Source organism: Panthera pardus, unplaced genomic scaffold (genome assembly GCF_024362965.1).
Source record: "Panthera pardus isolate Hobbes unplaced genomic scaffold, ASM2436296v1 HiC_scaffold_11, whole genome shotgun sequence".
In the NCBI taxonomy this organism is placed as follows: domain Eukaryota; kingdom Metazoa; phylum Chordata; class Mammalia; order Carnivora; family Felidae; genus Panthera; species Panthera pardus.
In genome coordinates, this window is record NW_026526666.1 from 93,975,842 (window position 1) to 93,990,787 (window position 14,946).

Sequence of the window (14,946 nt, forward strand, 5' to 3'; positions counted from 1 at the left end):
GAACGGTAGCCGACGTGAGAAAGTCAATAGCTCTAAACGGAGGTCTGGAAAAATTCCGGAGAGCCAATAAATCTTGCTCTTGGGCTGCCCGCAGGCTTCAAATAAACCTGTCCCGCCCATGATCTTGCAAAGGTACAAAGCAGAAGTCCCTGGGTCCGCCGTCCAGGTGAGGGAAATCTCAAGGCCACCCGCCCCGCTTTTCTCTCTCCGAATATACAAATCTACGAGGGGAAGAAGGTAGCACGCTCTGTTGCCATAGCAACCAGGCTAGGCTGTGTCGGCACCACGAAGGATTAAAGACAAACATAAGAGGCAGAAGTAACCCAGAGGGACAGAGAGGGACAGGCCCAAGGATTCCTAATCTGTGATTAAAGTTTCTCAAAGAGGTCTCCGCCCCGTCATTATTTCTGAGCTTAGATGCCCGTGATAAACCTCAGGCTCATCAATAAATACAAATCAATACCTCTAGAAGGCAAATAGTTGATTTTTATTTATATGCATGTTCAGCGTAGCTGTAGCTCATCCAGCTGGAGGAAACCCGAATGACCCAGTCCTGGCTTTGGCAGCTGGTGACCCCACAGGCCGACTTCAGCCCGTGAAGCTCCTTTTATGGGCCTCTGCAAATTTTTTCCCCCAAGATTTCTAAATAAGCTGCTGACATTTAAATTTTGAAATATTTTGGAGCGCAAGTCAGCTCCCTGGCTTTTCTTAAAATAATCCAAGGACCCGGCAATCGCTGCCCCACGCCAGCAATAACCGGTCGGCCCCGAGCCGGAACTGCCCCGATGGGCAGGGCAGCTGCCCGCCGGACCACACATCCCCAGCACCGCTGCTCTCCCACACCTGGCCCATTTCACACCTTTGTCTTTCTTGGCCGGTGGAGGGCCCCCCATAGGCACTTGACTTTGCAACACCCCACCCTGAGCACCGGTCCCTCCCATGTTACCGGTAGAAACACTGAGGCCTATAGAAAAGAGGCATCTTGTCTAAAACGCGACAGTGAATTCGCGACAGGGCTGGTGTCCCAGTGTCCAGGGCAGGACTCGGCTCAGACCCGTCTAGAGGGAAAGTCTAGAGGTTGGGTTAGTATCTGTCAGCTACAAACGTGTCTGAGGTGAAAATTAGATTTTTTCTGCTGACTCCAGTTTTGCCAGCTTTGTTCCAGCTCTTTGCACCGGGAAGGGAGGGAGGAGAAAAAAAGGAGAAAGTCACCTCGGACCCGCCCCCAACCCGCCCCTGCACTGGCCACCCCTGCCCGCCCACAGCCATGCTCGATGGCGCCTAAGAATACGGAGGAAGAAACATGACTGGGGCAAAGGGCCAGAGCAGGTCAGCAGGCTGCCCAACTTCACAGCTGATGAGTCTGTAACCCGGACAAGGAGAGACCGTTAGCCGAGCCTGGGATGGAACCCCTTCTCGGCTACTTGCTGGCTGTGTGACCTTGACTAAGTCACTTAACCTCTCTGAGCCCCTGTCTCTTCCTCTGTGTAGTAGGGGTAAATAGCAGTGCTATCGAATAGGACTGCCGTAAAGGTTAAGTAAGGCCACGACAAAGCGCTTAGTGGAGCGTAGGTACATAGTAGGTGCTCCCCAAAGCACTCCTCCCCCCCGCCGGCTTCCGCCCCGGCCGGACGCCGTCACCCTCCTAAGTCTGAACTCCCCAGACTGGGGCTCGGTTGCGTGCTCAGCCTGCAGGTCCAGCAGCACTCCCCACTCCCTGCCAGTGACTCAGCGGCTGCTCCCACCCCCACGAAAGCCAGGAGGCCTCCCCGACTTTGCCTGAGCAGTGAGCCCCACTCAGAGCACCGCTCCCCCTCGCTCTCAAGACCACCCAGCCCTCAAAGCCCAGCCAGACCCAGCGTTGCCACAACCTCCCCCAGACCCGGGAACCTCTGTCCTCTCTGAACTCCACCCCACCATTCGCTCGGAGGAATCCGGCCCCCTTCTCGAACATTCCACCCGGGACGGGCTCTGCCCTTAGCATCCTGAAGGCGAGGACAGCTCACCCATCTCTGAGATCCTTGCCGGGGACCCTGGGCCTCTGTTAGCAGCCAAGCACCTGTCTGTCCCCTCTTCTTTGGATACCGGCACCCCCAAATGCCCTTCCAGGGTTGACCGTGCCTCCAAAATGTACTCCCGGTGGGACTATTGATCATGAGGCCCTGAACACAAACTAGGACTGGTCACGTGGCCAAAGCCCCGTCCGTTAGAGGCCCTCTCCCCCCCCCCACCCCAGACCTAGAATTCCAGCCTGTAGAATCATTCCGAGCTGACTGGGGCCACCCATCCCAGCGGGGTCTCAGAAGGCTTGCGGTTCCTGGTCTTTGCAAACTAGTCCTTCGGCCAAGCCTCCGATTCTGCAAGCTGAGTGGTCACTTCCTTTCCTGCTCATGTCAGCCAGAGCCTAGTCCTGTGGTTTGCCCCGAAGAGAGCTCCCACCTGACTCTCTAAACCTCACCTCACACACACGTATGCACCTGCCTCCCAGAACCAGACTTGCTAGAGGGACTTTGGCACAGGCAGACACGCTGAGACTTTTCCCGCTTTCAGGGAAAGGCCAAGCTGCCAACCGCTTCAGTAACACAACTGAACTCCCCCCTGTATCGGCCAACGGAATCCAAGCGAGCCAGGCTCGTCTTCCCTCCCCACCTGTTTGAGCCCCCGCCCCCGCCCTGCATCTCCCCACTCAGCTTCCGACATCACTTCCTACCACCCTCCTTGCAGGTCCTCAAACACACCTGGCACAGACCTACCACAGGGCCTTTGCACACACGGCTCCCTCTGCCTGGAATCTCTTCTGCGTGGTGTTCTCATGCTTCCTTCTAGTCTCTGCTTAGCCCGTCCCTGACTACACTGGCTAGTGTCCCCCTCCCAACACCCCGCATCTCCTTTCTACTCATTTTCCTCCATCACTCTCCCAACCCGAATTCATCATTTGTCTGGTTTTGTGATTTGTCTCCCCCAGCTGGAATGGAAGCTCAGGAATAGAATGGAAGCTTGTACAGGACTGAATCCCTAATACCTAGAACAATGCTTGGTGTTAACAGGGACCCACAAACAAGGCTGGATGGATGAATGAATGAATGAATGAATCAATGAATCAATGAATCAATGAATGAATTCACAAGTGAACCAATGAGCAAATGGATTGATGAGGAAGAAGGAGAAGGAGGAGGAGGAGAAGGAGAAGGAGGAGAAGAAGGAAAAGAAGGAGGAGGAGAAGAAGAAAGAAAAGAAAGAGAAGGAAACACTACATGTTCAGGAATGCTGACTTTCTGCCATTTGCACAGCAGGAGAGACCGGAGGTTGGCGCTGGAGACTGCTTCGGCTCCAGTCTGGGCTCTATCACCTCCTGGCTCCCTGGCCCTCAGGTCAGCACCCCCTCTCTGGGCTTCAGGTCCTGCATCTGCAAATTGGGAAGCATAACCGTGATGGGCTGTGGGAGGTTAAATGCGTTCCCGCTTACAAGGCGAGGTGAGCGGCCCGGTGAGCCGTCAGGGCCCAAGGTCATGATTTTTGCGCTCGTTATCGCTCTTCTCTAACGCACTTGAGCCCAGGTGGTAGAATCGTCAGAACATCCTCTCTAACAGGGCGTCTGAGCAGAAGGGATGGGAGGCAGCGAGCGAACCCAGGAGCCCCGGGTTCCAGCCAGGCCCTGCCGCTCCCACGCTGCACGATTTCGGGGAACGCGGAACCCTCTGCCCGACTGAGTCAGGGCCACGCACCGCCCCCCGGTTCACGGGGCTGCCACGAGGCTCCAGATTGGACCAGGGATGTGAACACAGCCCCGAGGACGCAGTGAATCAATGCATCCCACTCATTCATCATAATTGCATTTGAAGAGGCGCCAGAGTCAAAAAGCCAGGGTTCAAAGGTGACGCCTCCGACACACGCCGCGAATCACCAGCTCCCTTTGGAGATGTCAGCAGCGCCCGCGAAGCCGCAATTACCAGGGCAGGGAGTGTTCCTGCTTCTCCCATTTCGGTCACAATACCATCCAAGAGCGGAGGGTTACGCGGGGGAAATTATAGTAATTACTCTGCGGGAGGGCTGGCTGCGTGAACTGTGGCTGATCTAAACCTGGGCTGAGCTCGACCTCCCTGGGAGCTGGGGGAGAGAGCAAGCCAGGGAACGTCTGCCTCACCCCAGGGCCCCGGGCAATGATGCCGATGTCGCTTAATGAACTCACAACTGTCATCAGGCCACGCGGGCAGGAGAGCCTAGTGGCTGAGAACACAGGCGTCAGGTCGGGACAGCTGGTCCACCACGAGCCAGACCTTATCATCCAGGGCAGTGGAGACAGCACGTTTACGCAAGCTGTGAAGGCAGCAAAGATAATGGGGGTGTGTAAATGGCCCGGGGCTCAGAGCACACCCCTCCGAGGAGGCGAAACCTGAACTGGAAGTGGAGGGGCAGCCATGAAGAGGGACTTCCCTGGGCCTCAGTTTCTTCATCTGCCAAATGGGTGTGATCCTCGTGCCTGTATCCCGGGGCCATCGGGAGCATCTGAGGAGTTAATGCACACAAGGCGTCCGGCACAGGGTCTGGTCCATAGCGCTCAAGCAGAGGTGGGGGCCAAAGGCAAGGAGGGGCTGTCCCACCTTATGAAGTTCATTCCCACAAAAGTGTGAGCCCCTCCTTCACACCAACCCCCGTCCTAGTCACTGGGAGACAGCGGTGACCTAAAGTGGTAAAAACCCCGGTCCCTGCGGACCAGGACCAGGACGGTAGGAAGTCACCCGCCATGCACTCTGCAGAGCCCCGGACTCACTGCCCTTTGCCTACTGCTTTTCACGGATGGGGAAGCGTCCAGCACCCCCAGTCGGCCCCCTCCTCCCACCTTCTCTGGATCCCAACGGCACCCCTCCCACCTGCTCTCTGGCTGGAGCCCCCCAGCTGCTGCACAGCTGTCCACTGAGAGTTATGAGTCCCCAGTTCCTAAATCTGGGGTCTCAGCCGTGATCCCCTGGGGAGCTTGTGACAAAGTACAGATGCCCAGACCCCACCCCAGGTGGCTAATTCTTTGGTCCGAGCAAGGCCAGGACTTCACTCGGATGCTTGGGAACCACGGGCAGAGCCCCCTATCCATCACACTTGACCGTGAGCTCACCGAGGGCACAAATCTGCCCCCCCCCCTCCGGGGCCTGGCACACAGTAGGTGTTCAGGGGGAATATAAGTGCTTAGCAGAGCAAGTGAAGAAATAGCTGACCGGATCAAGGCCCCCCTTCCCCACCCCCAAGGCCACCAATGGCCCACTATGCTGCCACCAAGCAAGACATGGGGCTGACATGCTCAGAACCCGGCCACCTGGGATAAGTGGAAGAAGGGGGAGGAACCAGCGATCGGGGCACAGAAATGCCTGCTTCTGAGCCTCAGTTCCTGTAAGTGGGATCACTGGCGCCATCTCCAGTAAGGAGCGGGGAATTCAAGACTCAGGGGGACCGTGATCCTGAAAGGTGGACGCCCCTCAGTGTCATCTGCGAAGGGTCCCCTCTGTCTCCCTGAACGATGGCCATCAGCACCTGCTTGCCAACTCCCAGCAGTGGGACGCTGAGCACATCCATTGGTGCGCGGCTGGAAAGTTCTCGCTTGGGAAGCCAGCCCTGCCCTTCGGCCCCACCGCACGAGGCTGGTCCTTGTGTCACCTGAAGACACGTCACAGAAATAGTATCACGTAAGGTCGTGGTGAGGACTGGATAAACAAGGCACGCGGGGTGCCGAGCCCAGAGCCGGCAAATCTTAAGGGCTCAAGGCCTTCCACTGCATCGACCAGAGGCCACAGGAGGGGAGGGGAGGACGTGGGCCGGTCACAGGGCCTTGAAAGCTGGGGTACAGACAGTGGGTGTGTCCTCAGAACAGCCATGGAGGGCCTCCCGTCTCTCCAACTTTCTCTCATGGCAGAGGGTTGGCCAGACAAGCCACGAATAAATGACCAGGCCCGGAACAGAGGGGCCCTCAGGGGACCCTCAGGAGGCTGAGCCGCTGAAAGACAGAGGGACCTTCAGGAAGGAGGACCGCAGGGTCATCCCCAAGGCCTGCCCCACAGCTGCCCACCAAGGGGAAGGACCCGCCAGAGGCTCGTGCACACATCAAGGCACCGGGACATCCGTGAGCCCTGCCGCGGGCCTGCGGAGCCTCTCTCGGCTGCACCCATGTGGCTTTGTTTCCACCCACTGTCATCACCAAGAACCATGACGGGGAGTGTGGAGGCCTCATGGCCTCATTTAACCCTGGTGACAGCACTGAGGTTACCATCCCCACTCAGCAATCAGGAAACTGAGGGCTCAGACTGACCATAGCTGGTGAGGCACGGAGCTCCGTCCCAAACCCGGGTTCCCTGGGCGGGGGGTGGGGGGGCCTCCCCAGCCCTCCACACGCTCCAGCTTGTCAGCCCCAAGGCTCCCAGCCTCTCATTCTTGGCAGGGGGGCGACGGTCGGGGGCGGGGAGGAACATTAAGGATCATTTTGCTCTAAGCCTTCTTGTGCCCAAGGCAGGCACGGGCACAAGCCCAGAAGTCCCGGGAACCCTCTCACAGAGAAGGGCTGTGGCTAACGAAGAACTGGGGAGAGGAAAATGTAACCAGCCCCTCACAACACTTCTCCACGCAGAGGAGCTGCGCTCCTCCTTTGGGGAGGAAAATCACCAGACTCTCCTCCCAGGCCGGAAGCAAAGGGTCCTGAGGGCACCGGAGAGGGGCTGGGGTCCATCCAGGGTCCAGCAATGGGGAAGGGAGGGCAGAGTGCGGCATCAGGGGGCGCCTCGAGCTCCCTGGGGCTCCCAATGCCCTGGCCAGGAGGAGATGGGGCGCACAGGACCCAATCTTCCCCCAAGTTTGAGATGGGAGAACCCATCTCAATGAGGGCTGAGATGGGGGTGGGGGCATACGGATGTGACCGTGAGACAATCAGGGATGCCACCTGCTCAAGGGGTCCTTCTGACGACCCCAGCACCCAAGCACCCCCTCCCCACCCACCTGCAGACATCATGAAACCCAGGCAGGGCTGAAACCACCAAAATTCCCGCCGTCCTGGAGCCCACAGGCACCTTTTCCCGGTGCCCACCCCATCACAGGACTGGGGAGAGCTCCAGAGACTGGGCTCACTCCAGCCCCAAAAGCCTCCCCTCCGCAGAGGTCTCGGCCCTCAGACACAGGAGCCTGAAGCAAGGTTCACACCTCCAGGCCCTTCTCCCAGCCTGACCAGAAGAGAAGAGCGAGGAGACAGCCACATGCTCGTTTCATTGTCACCCGGACCCTATGACAAGCCCGTCTTATTATCCCCACTCACAGGGAGGGAAACTGAGTCCACACAAGGTCGGGGTCCTGCCCAGGTCACGCAGCCAGAGGCACGGCCGGAAGCCAGATTGTCCCCTCTGCAGCTGATGGAGTGACCAAGTCATCAGGGAGGACCCAGGGGCTGGGGACGCACAGGGAGATGACCTCCCTCGTGGGCACAACCAGGCCAGAGGCCTCAGCTTCTCATAAAACTCAGCTGCAAACCCGAAACCACAGCTCTGTTGGCCCTGCCCTCCTACCTCAGCCCCAGGCCTGTGGTTCCAGAATCAGACACCAGGGGACCCCGGGCCCAGGGCAAACCACCGCTAATCAGTCATACTGGAACGAAGGAACCCAAGGAGAGTTCCCTGCCCAGAGCAGAGCCATGGCGGGAAGGACTGAACTCTGATGGCTCCTGGCCACACATGTGGGCTTTTCTACAGCCGACTCCGAGGAATCAAAGTGTGGCCGGCCACGGGGGCCTAGGCATGTGCCTGTGGTTTTAAAGGGCCCAAGGGGCAGGGGGGGCTGGTTTGTGCTTGACGGACAGGTGGGCAGGGGAGGCAAGGAGGAACAGCCTGTCCATGAACAGACCCCTGGCCCAGCAGTCAGGGGACTGTGTGCCTTCAAGCATTTGAGGGTTTGGACCCTGTGAACCCCTCTCTCCGGGGGTTCTCAGTTACATTTGAGCCCCTTCCAGCAAAACCACCCACCCCACTGGCCCCCGTGCAGCCTCCTGAGCCCCAGGTGCCCCCAAAGTACAACCTTGTGTTAAGCATCACAAGACAAAGAAGTGGGTGGGCTTCTAAAACTCTTTCCCCCCAAGAAAGCAGGAGCACCTGAGCCAGGTGACCTCAGATGAGCCCCTCAGCACCCCAAACCCTCCTGCCCACAATGTCTCCTCCGCGCCGCCCCCCCCACCCAGGTGCTGAGGGGTCAAAACAAGTCAAGCACTAGAGGAAAGCCATATATTAGTGGCAGAACGATGCTGGGCCCACATTCCCCCAAATCTCCCCGCCCAGTGTTCCTTTGGGATGGACACCTGCTAATTCATTGTCCCATTTTAAGGGCGAAGCTCGAGGCCCAGACCTTACGTGGAGCGGCCACACAGAGTCTGTGATAGCAACAACCCGGCCCCGAGAGACGCTGCTCTGTCCAGGAGCCTGGCTCAGGCCCCAGGGGGAAGAAGGAGGGAAGCAGGGAAAGCAGAAACGTGCATCCATTAAGCACCTGCAGTGTGCACCCATTAAGACCTGCCGGGCCTTTACTAGGCCCTCGGCATCCAGGGTCTTTCTAAACGCCACAACGACCCCCAAGATTCAAACACGGCGCCCCTCTTCTTCTTCCCTCTACAGAGAAGGACCCACCCCCACCAGCCCAACCCCCTCCGGCCCAGACAGCGATGGGGGTCTGGCTCACTCTGATAAGGACATCTGCAACCTTATTTAAAAGTCACTACTGCACATAATTAGAGGCACTTACCCCCTCAGATCCATCCTTCTCCTCCGATTGCTTTTATAGCCAGTAATAACTCTCGAAAATTCCTCAACAGATGGAAATTTTATTTGACTAATCATGGCTGTCTGACTAGCTGGGGTGCAGCAGCTCAGGGTAGCTGTCAGGGGGCTGGGCAAAGAGCCCAGAACCCAAGGCCACCTTGAGGGTCCACTCCTCAGAGGGAAGGCACAGGAGGGCGTCAGAAAGCGCCAGGCACTGGGCAGCCATGGCAGCCGTGTCCCAGCTTTCCCAGGTCCCGACAGGGCACCGAGACCCTTTCCCACTCCTCTAAGCTCTTGGTCTCTAGACACGCGACGGTCAATGCCAGGGAGATACGGGGACATCCCAGCGTAAGCACCTAATAACAACGGTATGTTGGCTGCTGCCCACCGTGGACCTCCTCCATGCCAGCCCCGTGCCGAGCACCTGTGCGCGTTATCCCATTCGGTCCCGCCAACAATCCTATGGAGGCACGAGAACATTCCCATTTCACAGATTCACAAATAGACGATGGAGCAGAGCCACGTGCACAAGGTCACCAGGCTGGGCTGCCACCTGCATCTGGGGAGTTAAGAGTTGGTGCCTTTGCCCCCATTCACCCAAGGCCGAGAGATCCTTCTAGAACCCACGTCGAATTTTATCACTGATACAAAAAAAAAAAAAAAAAAACCAGACCCATGGGACACCTGGGTGGCTCAGTCAGTTGTGCGTCCCACTTCGGCTCAGGTTGTGATCTCATGGTTCGTGGGTTCACGCCCCACATCGGGCTTTGCGCTTTCAGCCTGGAGCCTGCTTCGGATTCTCTGTCTCCCTCTCTCTCTCTCTGCCCCTCCCCCGCTCATTCTCTCTCCCTCTCGCTCTCTCAAAAATAAATAAACATTTTTAAAAATTTTTAAAAAACAGACCCACAAAACTCCCGGTGACCCCGCAGCACCCTGTAGGCAAAATGAGCATTTATCCACGGGATAAAGACATGTGCGCAGAAAGCCTGGTGCATTTGAGAATACGCATAGCAAATTATTCAGAACAGCCCCAAATTGGAAATACCAACGTGAAAATGGATGGACAAACAATGACTTATAACACACAGCATGAGTCACTTTGCAACCAGTCAGGAGGGAGAATCCACCCAGTAATCTGAATGGGGAAAGTTCTGTATAAAGAATTATTGCCTAAACGTACTAGAAGACCAGACAAACAAGGGACTGGCTAGAAAGAATTAGAGAGAACTCTAGAGAATAGTATCCAGGAAGAATCCCTCTAGGGCTGACACAGAACCCCTAAGAAGCAACAAACTCCCCCCAGCCTGGGCTGAATAGAGCCCCCAAGGAGGCACTTGCTACCCCAGACTGAGAGGAGCCCCTCCCCAGGCCACAAGGCTGAGACAGACCCCCCCCAAGGAAGTACACGCACACACACACACACACACACACCCTCCAGGGCTGCCAGCCAGACTCTGCGGACCAGGACATGGCTGTGGCCCACCACATGGCAAGCACTTGGCCTGGTGCCATGCTGGTGGAACTTGCTAGAAATCCACCCCGGGGGACTCACCAGAAATCTGCCCTGGAGGATACCACAGAAGCCGCCGCTGGTGACACACCCCACGTCAAAACTGCCAAAACTGCCTCCAAAGCGGTGCCGGGGGGGCTGCGGGCCGTGCACTGCAGGAGCCAGGAGCTGGGGAGGCAGAAGCTCGGAGCACCCAGAATCAGGAAGCAGGGCCCTGTGCGGCCGCATGGGCCCCCCAGCGCCCTCTACTGGCCAGGCTGAGCCGGCTTGCAGGCAAGAAATTTAAAGGGCCCAGATCCATTTCCACCTGGCAGGCAAGAAGGATGGCTTTGGGGCAGCACAGGCAATCATGGACACACAGCACGTTCCGTCCCCTTGACTACTGAGCTTCCGTAGGAACCCTGCTCACACCATTGAGCTCCTGACAACACAACTCTGCATTCCCACCCAAGGAGACACAGCCATCATTCTTAACACTTCTCATAAAATGAAACCAACAGCCCTAGAAGTCACCACTGACTGTATTTATTACTCCTCAAACCCCGTCACAGTTCCCCAGGATAGTCTGTCACCTAAAGACAAAATTGTAAAGTTAACTTCCCAAAGCTCGCATATAAAATAAAAACGGAAAGGGGAGAGAATGGTGAGTCGCTAAGTCTGTCTATGTATTGTAATCATTCGTTCAGGAACTGGAGGAATGACCTTGGGGCGGGTCCACGAGCCACCTGGACCCCTGTGCGTCAGCCGCCACCTTCTATCACCTGACCACCATAAGCCCCCACGTTGACCTCTGGGCCAGAGTGGCACCGTGGGTCCCCAAGAATCAGGGTTTATTCAGAACCAGTGCATAGCGATCCCTGACCCGTCTGTGTATGTCCTTTTCCCCAGTACACAGCCACCCTGGTAAATGGCCCCAGGTCCCTTTGGGGGAGGTTTGGAGGAATATTTACAGTAAGTACTTGCAGAAATGAGAAGGTTTCTTCCTCAAAGGGACCTGGCCTCCCAAGGGATTTTTCTGGGCTCGGGAATTGACTGAGGTATAGAAACTGGAGGAGAGGCAGAGACTCTCCGTCACGGCAGAGCATGCCAGGTTTTGGCTAACCAGACCCAGAGCTTTTTATGTTATGTATCTATCAAGCTGCCATTTATTTCATTTCCGGGGACACTGTGATTCACTAGCCACCACCAAAGATCCCTGTGGGCGAAGGCGTCCCAATTGCCTGCTGCCTTACGGTACATGTGCCCACCTCGTCCTTGGCAGTGATGTCCTGCCCCTTGGTCTCCGCTATTCCAGGATGCCCTTACACCCGCTGCAACCAGGGGGCCAATCCCAGCGGAGGCAGCCTCTGAGGTCACACCCAGCCTACAAAAGAGAAGCCACGCAGCATTTCAAGGATGCTCCCCTCACTCGTGTATTTGTCAACGCCTCTGTCTCCCGCTCCCTCTCGTGGAACATTGTTGGAGGGGGTGCAGATCATACACAAAGTGCCCAGTCTGGCATTCCTGTCTCCCCACGCCTTTGGATTCCCTCTTCCGATCACGACACTGCAGCGTCATTAACTGTAGGCCACCGTTGGGTCCAGATCTCAGCCAACCAACCAAGTAAGCTGTTTCAACCACCTCTAACACTCACGCTAATAATCAAACCCAGAATCTCCAGTGAGTGCATGCGTGACAATTCACCAACCCAGTGTTATCACCTGCCCTCTTCGGTCTAAAACCCTTGGAATCCACTCCTACATGTGTTCCCCAGAATTCTGCTGATACGTGTTAGCGAAGTCTTGAAATTCTTTGGGTGTCCTAGTGTGTCCCTGCCACGATGCTGAGATCTGTCCCTAGTTAGAGTCTAGTGACAACAGTAAGTAGTCTTTGTAAGCCTTGAGGAAAACGGGCATTCCCTCTCAAGGTATCTGTCCCCACCAAGGGTATTACAGGATGTTTGTTTGTTTCTTTGAGAAAAAGAGATTGAGAGAGAGAGAGAGAGAGAGAGAGAGAGAGGGAGAGAGAGAGAGACTGTGTCTGCACCCAAGCAGGGAAGGGGCAGAGAGAGAGAGGAGAGGGAGAATCTTTTTTTTTAATTTTTTAAATGTTTTATTTATTTATTTTTGAGACAGAGAGAGACAGAGCATGAGCAGGGGAGGGGCAGAGACAAAGGGAGACACAGAATCCAAAGCAGGCTCCAGGCTCTGAGCTGTCAGCACAGAGCCAGACACAGGGCTCGAACTCATGGACTGTGAGATCATGACCTGAGCTGATGTTGAACGCTCAACCAACTGAGCCACCCAGGCGCCCCAAGGAGAGAGAGAATCTTAAGCAGACTTCATGTCCAGCATGGAGCCCCACACGGGGCTCGATCTTATGACTGCGAGCTCATGACCCGAGCTGAAATCAAGAGTCGGACACTCAGCCACCTGAGCCACCCAGGCACCTTGTCACAGGGTTTTTAAACAGAGGGGAAATAGCCTCAGACACAGGAGGGAAAGCCACCACCACCTACAAGGGAGGCTCAGAGCCACTGGGGTTTAAGATCGTCCGTTTCATCTGGGCCCATCAGATAGATGTCCCCATTCCATGTTTCAGAACCCCTTTCCTTCCCCATCAATGCCCTAATTTTCACATGAGCAATCTGTCAAGATGTGAATTCAATTGTGGTTGTAATTCAGCAACTGACACAATTAAATTTTCTGTTTGATTTTCAGCAATACCAGCCCTGCAGCTGCAAAATAATAATAATAATAATAATAATAATAATAATAATAGCAGCTTCTCAAAAGGCTGTCATGAAGGCTTTCCAGTTCTCGGACCGTGACTTGAGCTGAGCCAATGGACCTGAGCTTCTCATCTTCTCTCTGTAAGCTCAAGAGCCCTCAAAAGCATCAATCCCACACCCCCACGGTCCTTATACTCATCACCACTGCCATTAACGGCGAAGCACAGCATCACTCTGGCTCCCAAGGGACGTGCCTCGGTGGCACTTCATCTCAATCAACCACGGGTGATAGCTTGGTTAATTGCAGGGCCACTTCATGCCCTGGGTTACTAGCACCCCAGTTCCCACTGGCTCAGCACCACGTTCAAGCCCATGAGAAAACCAGTCTGGAAATCTCGTCTCTGCAGACCCACCCTCCCCCCGCCCCCCGTATCACTGCTGACACCAATTCTATACTGGTTTGGGTCTGATCAGGAAAAAGAAACCACACAGTAATTCCAACAGGTTAAGTTCCATATGAAGAATTATTCACTTCTAACAGGGGACCGAATGAACGGAGCATTGGCTAATAAAGAATAAAGAGAATTATAATTAATGTAAGGTTAGAAGCTAAAGGAATAGCCACGACCCAAAGAGCTGAGACAGAGCTCCTGAGGAAGAGACCCCACCTGGGGCAGAGACGGAGCCCCTAAGAATGCCACCCCCCCCCCAGGAACACCCCCTGAGGGGCTTTGGTGAGAGCCTGGAGGATGAGTTTCCCCACCCCACAAAGGTGAAATAAAGTTCCCAAGGCCTGAGGTAGAGTTCCCAAGAAAGAACGCCCCCCCCCCATGCAGGGGTTGAGACAGACCCCCCAAAAGGAGCTTCCTCGGAAGAGATTCCCCCACATCAGGCTGAGGGAGAACCCACAAGGAGGATCCCCTACCCTGGGGTGACGTAGAGGCCCCAAGAGGAGCCCCCACCCTGGGATGATATTGAACACAGAGCCTCCCCAAAAAGAAACCTCCACCAGGCTGAGCTAGAACCTGAGCTCCCCCCAGAGCTGAGGAAAAGCCCCCAAGGAAGAGCCCCCACCCCCACCCAGGACTGATGATAGAGAGCCTCAAGGAGAACCCTAAGGCTGATACAGAGCCCCCAAAAAGAGACCCCCCCATGAGGCTGAGATAGCTGCCCCCCCGCAAGGGGAAACTCACACCCCAGGCTGAGATAAGGCCCCCAAGGAAGAGTCCCCTCCTAAGGCTGAAAAATCTCCCCAAGGAAAAGCCCCTGAGCTGAGGAAATGTCCCCTAAAACACACACACCCCCTCCAGGGCTGCCAGCCAGACTCTGCGGACCAGGACATGGCTGTGGCCCACCACATGGCAAGCACTTGGCCTGGTGCCATGCTGGTGGAACTTGCTAGAAATCCACCCAGGGGGACTCACCAGAAATCTGCCCTGGAGGATACCACAGAAGCCGCCGCTGGTGACACACCCCACGTCAAAACTGCCAAAACTGCCTCCAAAGAGGTGCCGGGGGGGCTGCGGGCCGTGCACTGCAGGAGCCAGGAGCTGGGGAGGCAGAAGCCCGGAGCGCCCAGAATCAGGAAGCAGGGCCCTGTGCGGCCGCATGGGCCCCCCCAGCGCCCTCTACTGGCCAGGCTGAGCCGGCTTGCAGGGAAGAAATTTAAAGGGCCCAGATCCATTTCCACCCGGCAGGCAAGAAGGATGGCTTCTGGGCAGCACAGGCAACCACGTTATAATAAGCAGCACAAAATGGAACATTACCCAGCAGTGAAAAAGATACGTGGCTTCATCTTAGAGCTATTAGGTTGAATGAGAGAAGCCAGACTCAAAGCCAGCGCCTTCTGTAAGGTCCCATTTACACCAAAGTCAGCAACAGGCAAACTGATTTACTGGGACAGAAAAATGTTTAAAAACAGGGTGGAGAGGGAGGTGTTTTACTGGAAAGAG

The 14,946-nt window shown here is 56.0% G+C and overlaps 1 protein-coding gene across 1 annotated transcript in view; it reads right to left on the minus strand.

Moving 5' to 3' along the window:
* Positions 1-10,457, minus strand: part of ACTL8 (actin like 8) — a 61,645-nt gene extending 51,188 nt beyond the window's left edge. The window contains exon 1 of the mRNA XM_053889178.1: positions 10,323-10,457. The gene's annotated coding sequence lies outside the window, so the exon portion shown is untranslated. The remainder of the gene's footprint in view (positions 1-10,322) is intronic.
* Between the last annotated feature and the right edge of the window lie 4,489 nt (positions 10,458-14,946).